The following is a 12074-nucleotide window of genomic DNA, read 5'->3' as shown; positions in this document are numbered from 1 at the left end:
CCCAAGCAAAGCCACAACACATATCAGGACTGTGTTATATATAACCTGTGACCAATGTTCCCCCCCCCAAAAAATTCATGCACTGAGCAAATTTCAGGTCTGCTGAGCGCAAACTTGAATGTTGTGAAAATTGTGTGCAACTTCCGGGGGGGGGGGGGGGGGGGGGTTTACTGTGAACACTGAGGCGGTACCCACTTTAGGTTACAGTCTAGGCCACTGTGTAGGCCACTGTGGCTATTTGATCATAATGTAGGCCCACCAGAGTGGCCTACCATCAAATAATATGGAGAAAATGCATCCCATACCATTGTATCATGTAAAAGCTTATGCCATCTCGATTTAGAACAAAAGTTAGCAAAAATGTCCAGTCATCAAGCTAGGTAAAATATCATTTGAAATATGTTTAAGTGATTAAGACTGAATTAGATCAAAGGTCATTCAATGATAAATATTGTGTAGCACCTTTAACCAATAGCCTAACAAATGAACAAACTCTTTAAAAAATACAAAGACTTTTGATTGTCTTTATTAATACATCCTCTACATCAAATTTCAGCCAGACCGACCAGCCAGCCCGAGCTGCCTGCACACCCAACCCCCAACAATCTAGTCAATAACTCAACTGTCTCCCAGTACAATTTCCCAATTCAATTTCCTTCCCAGTTTATTCCCAAGGGAAGGGTTTGAAAAATGAAGAGAAAAAAACAACACCACATAGACCTCAAATATACATTAACACACAGAAACCACAAATCCTCCATATAATTAATATCATAGGACTAATAGTATGGTAGAGCTCTTGTTACTTGCATACGATATAGCTGGGTCGCCCCATCCTGTCAATGTGCTGGGGTACAGGTTAGTCGAGGTCATTTGTACATGGAGGTAGGGGTGAAGTGACTATGCATAAATAATAAACAGCGAGTAGCAGTGTACAAAACAAATGGGGGGGGGGGGGGGGGTCAATGTAAGTAGTCTGTGGCCATTTGATTACTTGTTCAGTAGTCTTATAGCTTATGATTTGATTTGATTTGATTTGATTTGTGGCTTTTTTCCCTAGACTTGGCGCTCTGGTACCGCTTGCCGTGTGCTAGCAGAGAAAACAGTCTATGACTTGGGTGACTGGAGTCTCTGACAATCTTTTGAGCTTTCCTCTGACACCGCCTAGTATATAGGTCCTGGATGGAAGGAAGCTTGGCCCCAGTGATGTACTGGGCCATACGCACTATCCTCTGTAGTGCCTTGCGGTCAGATGCCGAGCAGTTGCCATACCAGGCAGTGATGCAACGAGGATGCTCTCGATGGTGCAGCTGTAGGAACTTTTTGAGGATCTGGGGACCCATGCCAAATCTTTTCAGTCTCATGAGGGGGAAAAGGTGTTGTCGTGCCCTCTAAACGACTGTCTTGGTGTGTTACGACCATGACAGTTTGTTGTTGATGTGGACACCAAGGAACTTGAAACTCTCGACCCGCTCTACTACAGCCACGTCGATGTTAATGGGGGCCTGTTCGGCCCGCCTTTTCCTGTCATCCACGATCAGTTCCTTTGTCCGCTAGGGATTGCCTAAATAGGTATCCCCCCTGACCTGGGCATGCTTTCATTGGGCATGCATTTCTTAACCACTATAAATGCTTGATTACACAGTTTCTTCAGATAACAGTCTCCAGTAGCAACATTTACAAGCAAACAAAAACAGGGAGAAGGGAGAATCTCTAGACATGCTAAAAATAAAAAGGAACATACTCTTTGCCAGAATTCAGCCAGCCTTCATAAGACCATAACATATGCAAATATGTCCCCTTTGTGTTTTAAACCTCAAGCAGAGGAATGACATTTCTGAGTGCATGTAATTCAGTTTCACTAGCATTTAGTACGTTATGTGAATAGCCTTAAAGTACAGTAATGTATATCTGACATGATATGAACATGACTGGGCATTCAAACATATCTGTATCTATTCATCATCAGCAATAGCTTCTACCAGGTCTTCCTCACATCTTTGTTTTACATGTTTTGTGTCTAGAAAAGCCTCTATCAAGCCTTGAAACAGTTTGGAAGTCAACTTTGAAGGTTTGTCAGACTATAGCATCTGGCTTGTCCGGTGTTTGCTGCACAGAGAGAATAAAAATTCACCTCACCCCGTCACAGACTGGTCTTGCCTGGCAGCGTGACCCTGCTGAGACCCCTGTCACCATCTGATCCTCCTAAAACGAGGCATCACAAAGAATGACCTTGGTGTACATTTATACATTATATTATCCAATTATAGAATCAATGGTTCAATAATCGAAATTACTGTTATTCCCAGGTCTGAGACTGTAGCTTTAAGCTTAAACATCTGTCTTGTAACTACTATAGGTCTACCCAACAATTCAAGATGGAACTTTGTATAATTCATTGATTGTTAATATACTGCAGAATTCACATGAGCTCCATAGACTGGTATTCCATGGCTGTTTTACCCTGCTGGGACCCCAGACAGACATCTTTGGGATGAAAATATTTTTATTGTCCCACAAATCATTTGGAAACTATCCTTTTTTTTTGCTTTGTATGCAATTAGCCTACTTATTGTATTAAAAGCATATATTGTTGGCATTATTCACACAGAATTTGCTGCTTGAACTTCAGTAACCTACCTCTCCTAGTTGGGCGTGAGAGTTCAAATGCGCCTAGTACCTGTTGGCTCATTGAAATAGAGATGGATGCTTACATGGGAGGAGAATCACGTGACAGTTAACTTGCATATGAATTTAACTTAAATATTATTACACTGCAGTTTATGACAGTGTCTGTAAATAAATATTGATCATGGAAAGAAGTGGAGGGGTCTCATCCAACGTGAGTTGAAGTGCAATCAAAACATGTAAATCATAATTGAAAAGGCACAACGCGCACATAGGTTAGGCTACTATGGTGAGCGAGCATTGCACACTGCAAATCGTCCTCCTAAAAGCTAGGCTATATCCTATAGGGCTATACAGTGGTGATTTTAGCATGTACATATTGGTGGGACATGCCAGTAAAGCCACTAGACAACACAGCACGGCACTAAACAATACATTAATTTCACTATAAGACTTAGAGGTGGAGACTGGGATAAGGTAACCAAGTTATTTACTGAAAAATATGGGGTGCAGGCCAGGGAAAGCTTGGGCGGGTTGCAGGGAGCCAGGTTCTGAGGCTGAGGCTGGAGCTAGGGGAGTTGGGGCTGGGTAAGCAGGTCCGGAGAGAAATCCAAGTAAGCGGTAGAGTGGGGGATCCAGGACAGAGTAGCAGGACTGACGAGATGTGGAACTGGAGACAGGGACCAGAGTCAGAGCAGACAAAACTGTAGCGGAGAGGAAAACAGCATCAGGCAAGGGACAACAGGCACAACACGAAAACAGGATCTATGCAGGAACAAACAGTTAAAAATGCAGACTGACTGAGCAGAGGTTACGATCTGGCAGCGTGGAAGTGGCAGGCCTGAGTATTTGTAGTGGTCTTGATTATGGAACATGTTGCAGCTGGTGGAGATCTGCTCTGCCTCCAGCACACCTGTCTACACACACACACACACACACACACACACACACACACACACACAAAACACACACACACACGCACACAGAGAGAAAGAGGGAGAACGCACTGGGGGAGTGGAGGCAGGGTAGGGAGACACAGGATGAGCAGTAGAGGGTGTGGCATGGAGTGAATCCTTAACACTGCTACACCTGGCTATCAGCGGAGCCTTGTCTGGCAGCAAAACAGTTCATTCAGCCTCATTTACTGCCTTTAAAAAAACAGCTGATTTGCATAAACATTGCTGACTTGCATAAACAAATGTGGTTTACACTGACAATTGAGATGTACAAACTATGGCATAAGGGGACGACGAGCTGATAAGAGGCAATCCACAATTTGTATTAAGCAATTAATGTGTGAGCTAGGATGGACGTAGTCGATATAACTATAAGCACTTTTGAAATGTACAGTGACAGAATTCAGTATATGGGCCGTTCTTACAGTATTCTCCCTGTAAACCAAGTCAGAACCATAGGATAAATAAAGGTGGCATATAAGCAGACCATGAAAGCTCTTACAATACACAATGATGACATTTCTAAGACAGGCTATAGGCTACTTGTGCACCACCAAGTCAGAACAGTAGGCAAAATTATGTTTATTTATTTAACCTTTATTTAACCTGTTGCTTCTACTCGGGACGCTTGCGTCCCAACTAGAGCTCTGGAAATGCAAATGCGCTACGCTAAATGCTAATAGTATTAGTTAAAACTCAAAAGTTCATTAAAATACACATGCAGGGTATCGAATTAAAGCTACACTCGTTGTGAATCCGGGCAACAAGTCAGATTTTTAAAATGCTTTTCGGCGAAAGCATGAAAAGCTATTATCTGATAGCATGTAACACCCAAAAAGACCCACAGGGGACGTAAACAAAATAATTAGCATTTCGGCGTTACACAAACCGCACAATAAAATAGAAAACATTCATTACCTTTCACCATCTTCTTTGTTGGCACTCCTAGATGTCCCATAAACACTATTGGGGTCTTTATTTCGATTAAATCGGTCCATATAAAGCCTAGATATCGTTATATGTAGACTGTGTGATAAACGAAAAAAACATTGTTTCAAAACGTAACGTCATTTTTTAAAATTAAAAAAGTCGACGATAAACTTTCACAAAACACTTCGAAATACGTTTGTAATGCAACTTTAGGTATTAGTAAACGTTAATAAGCGATAAAATTCATCAGGAGGCGATGTAAAGATCATTAGCTGTCCGTCTGGAAAAATGTCCGGCTAGAAACTCAACGAAAATATCCGGTCCTAGACCATAGGAGATACGGTGCCCTGCATGTGTTTGACCAAGAAAAAACTCGAAGGGAAATGACAAGACTCTAGACACCGTGTGGAAGCTGTAGGTACTGCAACCTCAGTCAATTAATTGTGGTTCACCTTTATCAATGGGTTCAAGTAGCGCATGGATATATTTTCCCATTTTCAGTGATCAGTTTTTCCTGTGCTTTTCGATGTAAATGCCGTTCTGGTAAAGCCACAGCAGTGATTTAACCAGTTTTATAAACGTCTGAGTGTTTTCTATCCACACAGACTAAGCAAATGCATATACTATATTCCTGGCATGAGTAGCAGGGCGCTGAAATGTTGCGCGATTTTTAACAGAATGTTCAAAAAAGTAGAGGGTCGACTTAAGAGGTTAACTAGGCAAGTCAGTTAAGAACAAAATACAATGACGGCCTACCCCGGCCAAACCAGAATGAGGCTGGACAAATTGTGCGCCACCCTATGGGACTCTCAATCATGACCAGATGTGATGCAGCCTGGATTCGAACCAGGTACTACAGTGACGCCTCTTGTACTGAGATGCAGTGCAGTAGACCACAGCGCCACTCAGGGTGAAAGGGACCAAATAATTAGGGTGAGGCACATGGGCTGCAAACAGCTCACTACACAACAGACACTTAGTATTACTTCGTTAACTATAGTATACTGTATATATCACAGTGGCTATACTATAGTATACTATATATATCACAGTGGCTTGTGGAAGTATTCACCCCCTTCACATTTTTCCTATTTTGTTGCCTTACAATCTGAAATTAAAGCCAATACTTTGTAGGGCCACATTTTGCAGCAATTACAGCTGCAAGTCTCTTGGATATGTCTCTATAAGCTTGGCACATCTAGCCATTGGGATTTTTGCCCATTCTTCAAGGCAAAACTGCTCCAGCTCCTTCACGTTGGATGGGTTCCGCTAGTGTACAGCAATCTTTAAGTCATCCCACAGATTCTCAATTGGATTGAGATCTGGGCTTTGACTAGGCCATTCCAAGACATTTAAATGTTTCCCCTTAAACTACTCAAGTGTTGCTTCAGCCGTATGCTTAGGGCCATTGTCCTGCTGGAAGGTGAACCTCTGTCCCAGTCTCAAATCTCTGGAAGGCAAACAGTTTTCCCTCAAGAATTTCCCTGTATTTAGCGCCATCCATCATTCCTTCAATTCTGACCGGTTTCAAAGTCCCTGCCAATGAAAAATATGAGGATGGTGTTCTCAGGGTGATAGGAGGTGTTGGGTTTGCACCAGATATAGCATTTGCCTTGGTGGCAAAAAAGCTCAATTTTTGTCTCATCTGACCAGAGTACTTTCTTCCATATATTTGGGGAGTCTCCCAAATGCCTTTTGGCCAACACCAAATGTATTTGCTTATTTTTTTCTTTAAGCAATGGCTTTTTTCTAGCCACACTTCCGTATAGCCCAGCTCTGTAGAGTGTACAGCTTAGTGGTCCTATGGACAGATACTCCAATCTCCGCTGTGGAGCTTGCAGCTTCGTCAGGGCTATCTTGGGTCTCTTTGTTGCCTCTCTGATTAATGCCCTCCTTGCCTGGTCTGTGAGTTTTGGTGGGCAGACCTCTCTTGGCAGGATTGTTGTGGTGCCATATTCTTTCAATTTTTTTATAGTGGATTTAATGGTGCTCCGTGGGATTTTCAAAGTTTCGGATATTTTTTTATAACCCAACCCTGATCTGTACTTCTCCACAATTTTGTCCCTGACCTATTTGGAGAGCGCCTTGGTATTCATGGTGCCACTTGCTTGGTGGTGCCCCTTGCTTAGTGGTGTTGCAGACTCTGGGGTCTTTCAGAACAGGTGTGTATATATACTGAGATCATGTGACAGATCATGTGACACTTAGATTGCACACATGGACTTTATTTAACGAATTAAATTACTTCTGAGGGTAATTGGTTGCACCAGATCTCTATTTAGGGCCTTCATAGCAAAGGGGGTGAATACATATGCACACACCACTTTTCAGTTGTTTTTTTTAAGACATTTTTGAAACAAGTAGTTTTTTTCATTTCATTTTACCAATTTGGACTATTTTGTGTATGTCCATTACATGAAATCTAAATATAAATCTAGTTAAATTATAGATTGTAATGCAACAAAATGGGAAAATTCCAAGGGGGATGAATACTTTTTGCAAGGCACTGTACATTATTTATACATTAGCATAAATTAGCATAATACATTTTTGGACTCACCTTGTTGTGCTGTGCTCACTTGAACAGGAAGGTGGTGCGGCAGTGCTTCGTGGGAACATTTTCTTATCAAAATTTGTCATCAAAGTCTGGCATCCTCTGGATTTATGGTATTTTCAAGACAACTGGGAACTGGGGAAAAAAACAAGGTCGAATCATGACGTCAGTAATCTTCAGGTCGGAGCTCTAAAAAGAGGCCATAGTTCCCGACTTGGAATTCCGGGTTGGATGACCATTCAAAATGTATGTTCCCAGTCGGAGTTCTTTTTCCCAGTTGTCTGAGAATTCCCAGTTCAGAGTACCAGTCAAAAGTTTGGACACACCTACTCATTCAAGTTTTTTTTTTTTTTTTTACTATTTTCTACATAGAATAATAGTAAAGACATCAAAACTATGACATACTACATGATTCCATATGTGTTAACTAAAAAAAGTGTTAAACAAATCAAAATACATTTGATATTCTTCAGTAACCACCCTTTGCCTTTATGACAGCTTTGCACACTCTTGGCATTTGACATGAACACTTAAGAGGGCCATTGGAAGACCACCTTCCATCAGCCCCACAACCCCCAGGTCCTATATATGGCTCATGTCCCTCTCCTTAGCCCAGTCTCCTCCCTGAAATAGCCTTCGCTGCCTCCTGGCTTAGGCACTGCTAGATTTGTCTCCCGTCACACTTCCTCACCTCAGCTCATCGCAGTAATCAGCCAAGAGATAGAGGAGGAGGAAGTCAAGAGCTAGGTCAGGACATGACAGGGTGGGCAGAGGAGAGGCAGACAACTGGAGGCGTAGGAGGGTGCGAGGGGAGGGGTGAGGGGTGAGGGGGTTTGGCTGTCTGTCAACACAGGCTTGGCTCCTCTCCACTGGCCTGTCCAGACTCTTTCTATGTACGTTTTAAATCGACTGGGCCTCTCTTAAAGTAACAATTAAGTCAATTTTTCTCAAAAAATGGCAGATTATTTGCGTACGTCATTAGAGACGTAGAAACGTATGCCTTGGATGCCATAATTGTTTAGACACCATTCGTTTAATTGTGTGCAAGAGGCATAGCAATCCAATATACTCAAAACAAAGCACTACTGTCTCATACTATTACCAGATATGATATTGTTACTGTGTCTTAGCTTGGCTTAATTGTCTCTTCCTTTTTGCCCGGCAGGCATAGTAGCACTGTACAGTAACTCTCCATGGGCAGAACAAGCCGTATCTGTGTCCGTAGTAGCCAGCATGTCTAATTCTGACATTTTTTCCACTCATTTGTCTTTTAACCAATCACATCAGATCTTTTCAATTTTTTTAGAGCTGATCTGATTGTTCAAAAAACCTATTTGTGAAAAAAATATCAGAATTTGTCTTGCCTGTCTAAAACCAGGATAGGAGGGGTGAAAGGTCGAATCAAATCAAATCAATTTTTATTTGTCACATACACATGGTTAGCAGATGTTAGTGCGAGTGTAGCGAAATGCTTGTGCTTCTAGTTCCGACAATGCAGTAATAATCTAACTAACAATTCCAAAACTACTGTCTTATACACAGTGTAAGGGGATAAAGAATATGTACATAAGGATATATGAATGAGTGATGGTACAGGGCAGCATACAGTAGATGGTATCGAGTACAGTATATACATATGAGATGAGTATGTAGACAAAGTAAACAAAGTGGCATAGTTAAAGTGGCTAGTGATACATGTATTACATAAGGATGCAGTCGATGATATAGAGTACAGTATATATACGTATGCATATGAGATGAATAATGTAGGGTAAGTAACATTATATAAGGTAGCATTGTTTAAAGTGGCTAGTGATATATTTACATCATTTCCCATCAATTCCCATTATTAAAGTGGCTGGAGTTGGGTCAGCGTCAATGTCAGTGTGTTGGCAGCAGCCACTCAATGTTAGTGAGTGTCTGATGGCCTTGAGATAGAAGCTGTTTTTCAGTCTCTCGGTCCCAGCTTTGATGCACCTGTACTGACCTCGCCTTCTGGATGATAGCGGGGTGAACAGGCAGTGGCTCGGGTGGTTGATGTCCTTGATGATCTTTATAGCCTTCCTGTAACATCGGGTGGTGTAGGTGTCCTGGAGGGCAGGTAGTTTGCCCCCGGTGATGCGTTGTGCAGACCTCACTACCCTCTGGAGAGCCTTACGGTTGAGGGCGGAGCAGTTGCCGTACCAGGCGGTGATACAGCCCGCCAGGATGCTCTCGATTGTGCATCTGTAGAAGTTTGTGAGTGCTTTTGGTGACAAGCCGAATTTCTTCAGCCTCCTGAGGTTGAAGAGGCGCTGCTGCGCCTTCTCCATGACGCTGTCTGTGTGAGTGGACCAATTCAGTTTGTCTGTGATGTGTATGCCGAGGAACTTAAAACTTGCTACCCTCTCCACTACTGTTCCATCGATGTGGATAGGAGGGTGTTCCCTCTGCTGTTTCCTGAAGTCCACAATCATCTCCTTAGTTTTGTTGGCGTTGAGTGTGAGGTTATTTTCCTGACACCACACTCCGAGGGCCCTCACCTCCTCCCTGTAGGCCGTCTCGTCGTTGTTGGTAATCAAGCCTACCACTGTTGTGTCGTCCGCAAACTTGATGATTGAGTTGGAGGCGTGCGTGGCCACGCAGTCGTGGGTGAACAGGGAGTACAGGAGAGGGCTCAGAACGCACCCTTGTGGGGCCCCCGTGTTGAGGATCAGCGGGGAGGAGATGTTGTTGCCTACCCTCACCACCTGGGGGCGGCCCGTCAGGAAGTCCAGTACCCAGTTGCACAGGGCGGGGTCGAGACCCAGGGTCTCGAGCTTGATGACGAGCTTGGAGGGTACTATGGTGTTGAATGCCTAGCTGTAGTCGATGAACAGCATTCTCACATAGGTATTCCTCTTGTCCAGATGGGTTAGGGCAGTGTGCAGTGTGGTTGAGATTGCATCGTCTGTGGACCTATTTGGGCGGTAAGCAAATTGGAGTGGGTCTAGGGTGTCAGGTAGGGTGGAGGTGATATGGTCCTTGACTGTGTCAATACTGTGCAAAGGGTATTGATCAATTAGCCTGTGTGCTTTCTTATTCTCTGAATTTCTTGAGATGGATGCAGGAAAGTGGGATGATGTTTCCCTATGGGGGAGTGTGCCGTCTCATGTGTAGCGTCGAGTGGGAATTGGTTGTCAGATTAGGAATGTTACGGCAAGGTTTCCTTATAATTGGTATAGTGTAGATTATTAGAAAAATGTTTTGTGCAATGCTCAGAAAATATTCCCGGAATAGTATGAATTTAGCCATAGCTTACATACCCTCCCATACCCTCTCCACACCATAGGTAAAAATAAAGAGGGATACCCAACAATTCTGTCCCCAATCTGTTTCTCCAGGGGAGTGCTGTTCTCTCCCGTGCTGTGGTAAGTAGAACTGAGGTGGATCAGAAAGGAGGAGGGCCCTGAGACGGTTGACCAGCATTTGGTTTACAGTGTGGGACAGATATTTATCTTAGCTGACATTGTCAGTGTGCTCACTACTCCTCCTTCTCATTAATTGTGTCTGTCTGAGAGAGATGGGGAGAAATTGAGAGAGAGAAAGAGAAGCTGACTGGTAGAACTGCGTTATTGTGTCATTGGCTTGTGAGTAGCTGACACACTCAGACGGAATCATCCTCAAACTACTGTGAAAGTAACAGCAGATTTTTTTTTTTAGCAGACAGTTTCACAATACCGCAAAGCAAATTTTAAACTGGTGTCAAAGTTCAAACTGGTGTCAAAGTTCAAACCGGTGCCATTCTGTAAAGAGGTTATGTGAACACTCAAGTACAATAATATAAACACAATATTCTCAGGTGCTGCCACATTGTCATGTCACATTTTCAGGCATTGGTAAGTATCAACTGAATACGTTGCTGTGGTATAACTCATAAAGAACTTTAACATTAGATGGCATACTGGATTGAACCAGTTCCAGTTTGGCATGTCAATAAGCAGTATCGTGCTGGAAAAGTACCAACAGAATGTTAAGTACGTCACCCAGAAAGTTGTCACGCATTATTCTTTTGCCTCACTCTGAAACGAAGATGATGATAGTGATGCCTTCCTTTTTTTATTATGGCTAAAATAAGAGGATAACCTATACCTCTCCTGAATGGTGTTGTTCCTTACATTTCCGTTGGCTTTTCTCCAACACCCCGTACTTTATCTTTGTGCTCTGTTCAAAGAATAGCTGAAACTCTCCTTGTAAATTGGTGAATTATTTCCCTGGTCCATTGTTCAATCTCACTGGAAAGTATTGTGCTACATGGTGCCACAAATGAAACAGTGAATATTATTTTGGATTCTTATGTCACTTCCTCCCAGTGTCTTCTTGGCCTGCAGGAAGTTCTAGTGCACACAAGCGTGCGCATAGTCGCATACACTGCTTGTTATTTTTGGTCCACTGGAGTACAAAAGTAGACCTCATGGATTTAACAATAGGGAGAATCTGAGATCAAGAAGAAGAGACACAGAGAGAATCTTGGCCCAAAACAAATGTGGACTTTTTGTTCAACTACAGCATATCACCAGAGGCTCAGTTTAAACCAGGCTCACTGTTTCAAAGATGAGGAGCTAGAGGCTGAATCAATCTAGGACTACTTTGAGTTTCGGGCAATTGAAGAAACTGGTAACAAGCATATGCAGGCAAACTGTTATCAAAAGTACATATCGATGTAGTCATGTTTCATGTAGTGCAATGGCTGACAAAAAAATAAACATTGCTTCACTCTTAACGGCCCTTGTTCAGGAGAGAAGGAGGAATGGAAAGTATTGCCCATAAATCAGTAGCGCATACTCACAGGGGTCTGTCCTGTCTGTCCTGGCCCTGCTTCCATCCGCCATGACGCCTGTTTATCTTACACACTTCCTGCAGATGGACACTGCTGGACCTGAAACAGACACACACACACACACCAGACACACGCGCACCCACACACACACACACACACATGCGTACCCGCACACACACACACGTGCGCACCCACACACACACACACA

The sequence above is a fragment of the Oncorhynchus nerka genome, linkage group LG24 (genome assembly GCF_034236695.1).
Source record: "Oncorhynchus nerka isolate Pitt River linkage group LG24, Oner_Uvic_2.0, whole genome shotgun sequence".
Lineage (NCBI taxonomy): Eukaryota > Metazoa > Chordata > Actinopteri > Salmoniformes > Salmonidae > Oncorhynchus > Oncorhynchus nerka.
This window is presented reverse-complemented; position numbering follows the sequence as displayed.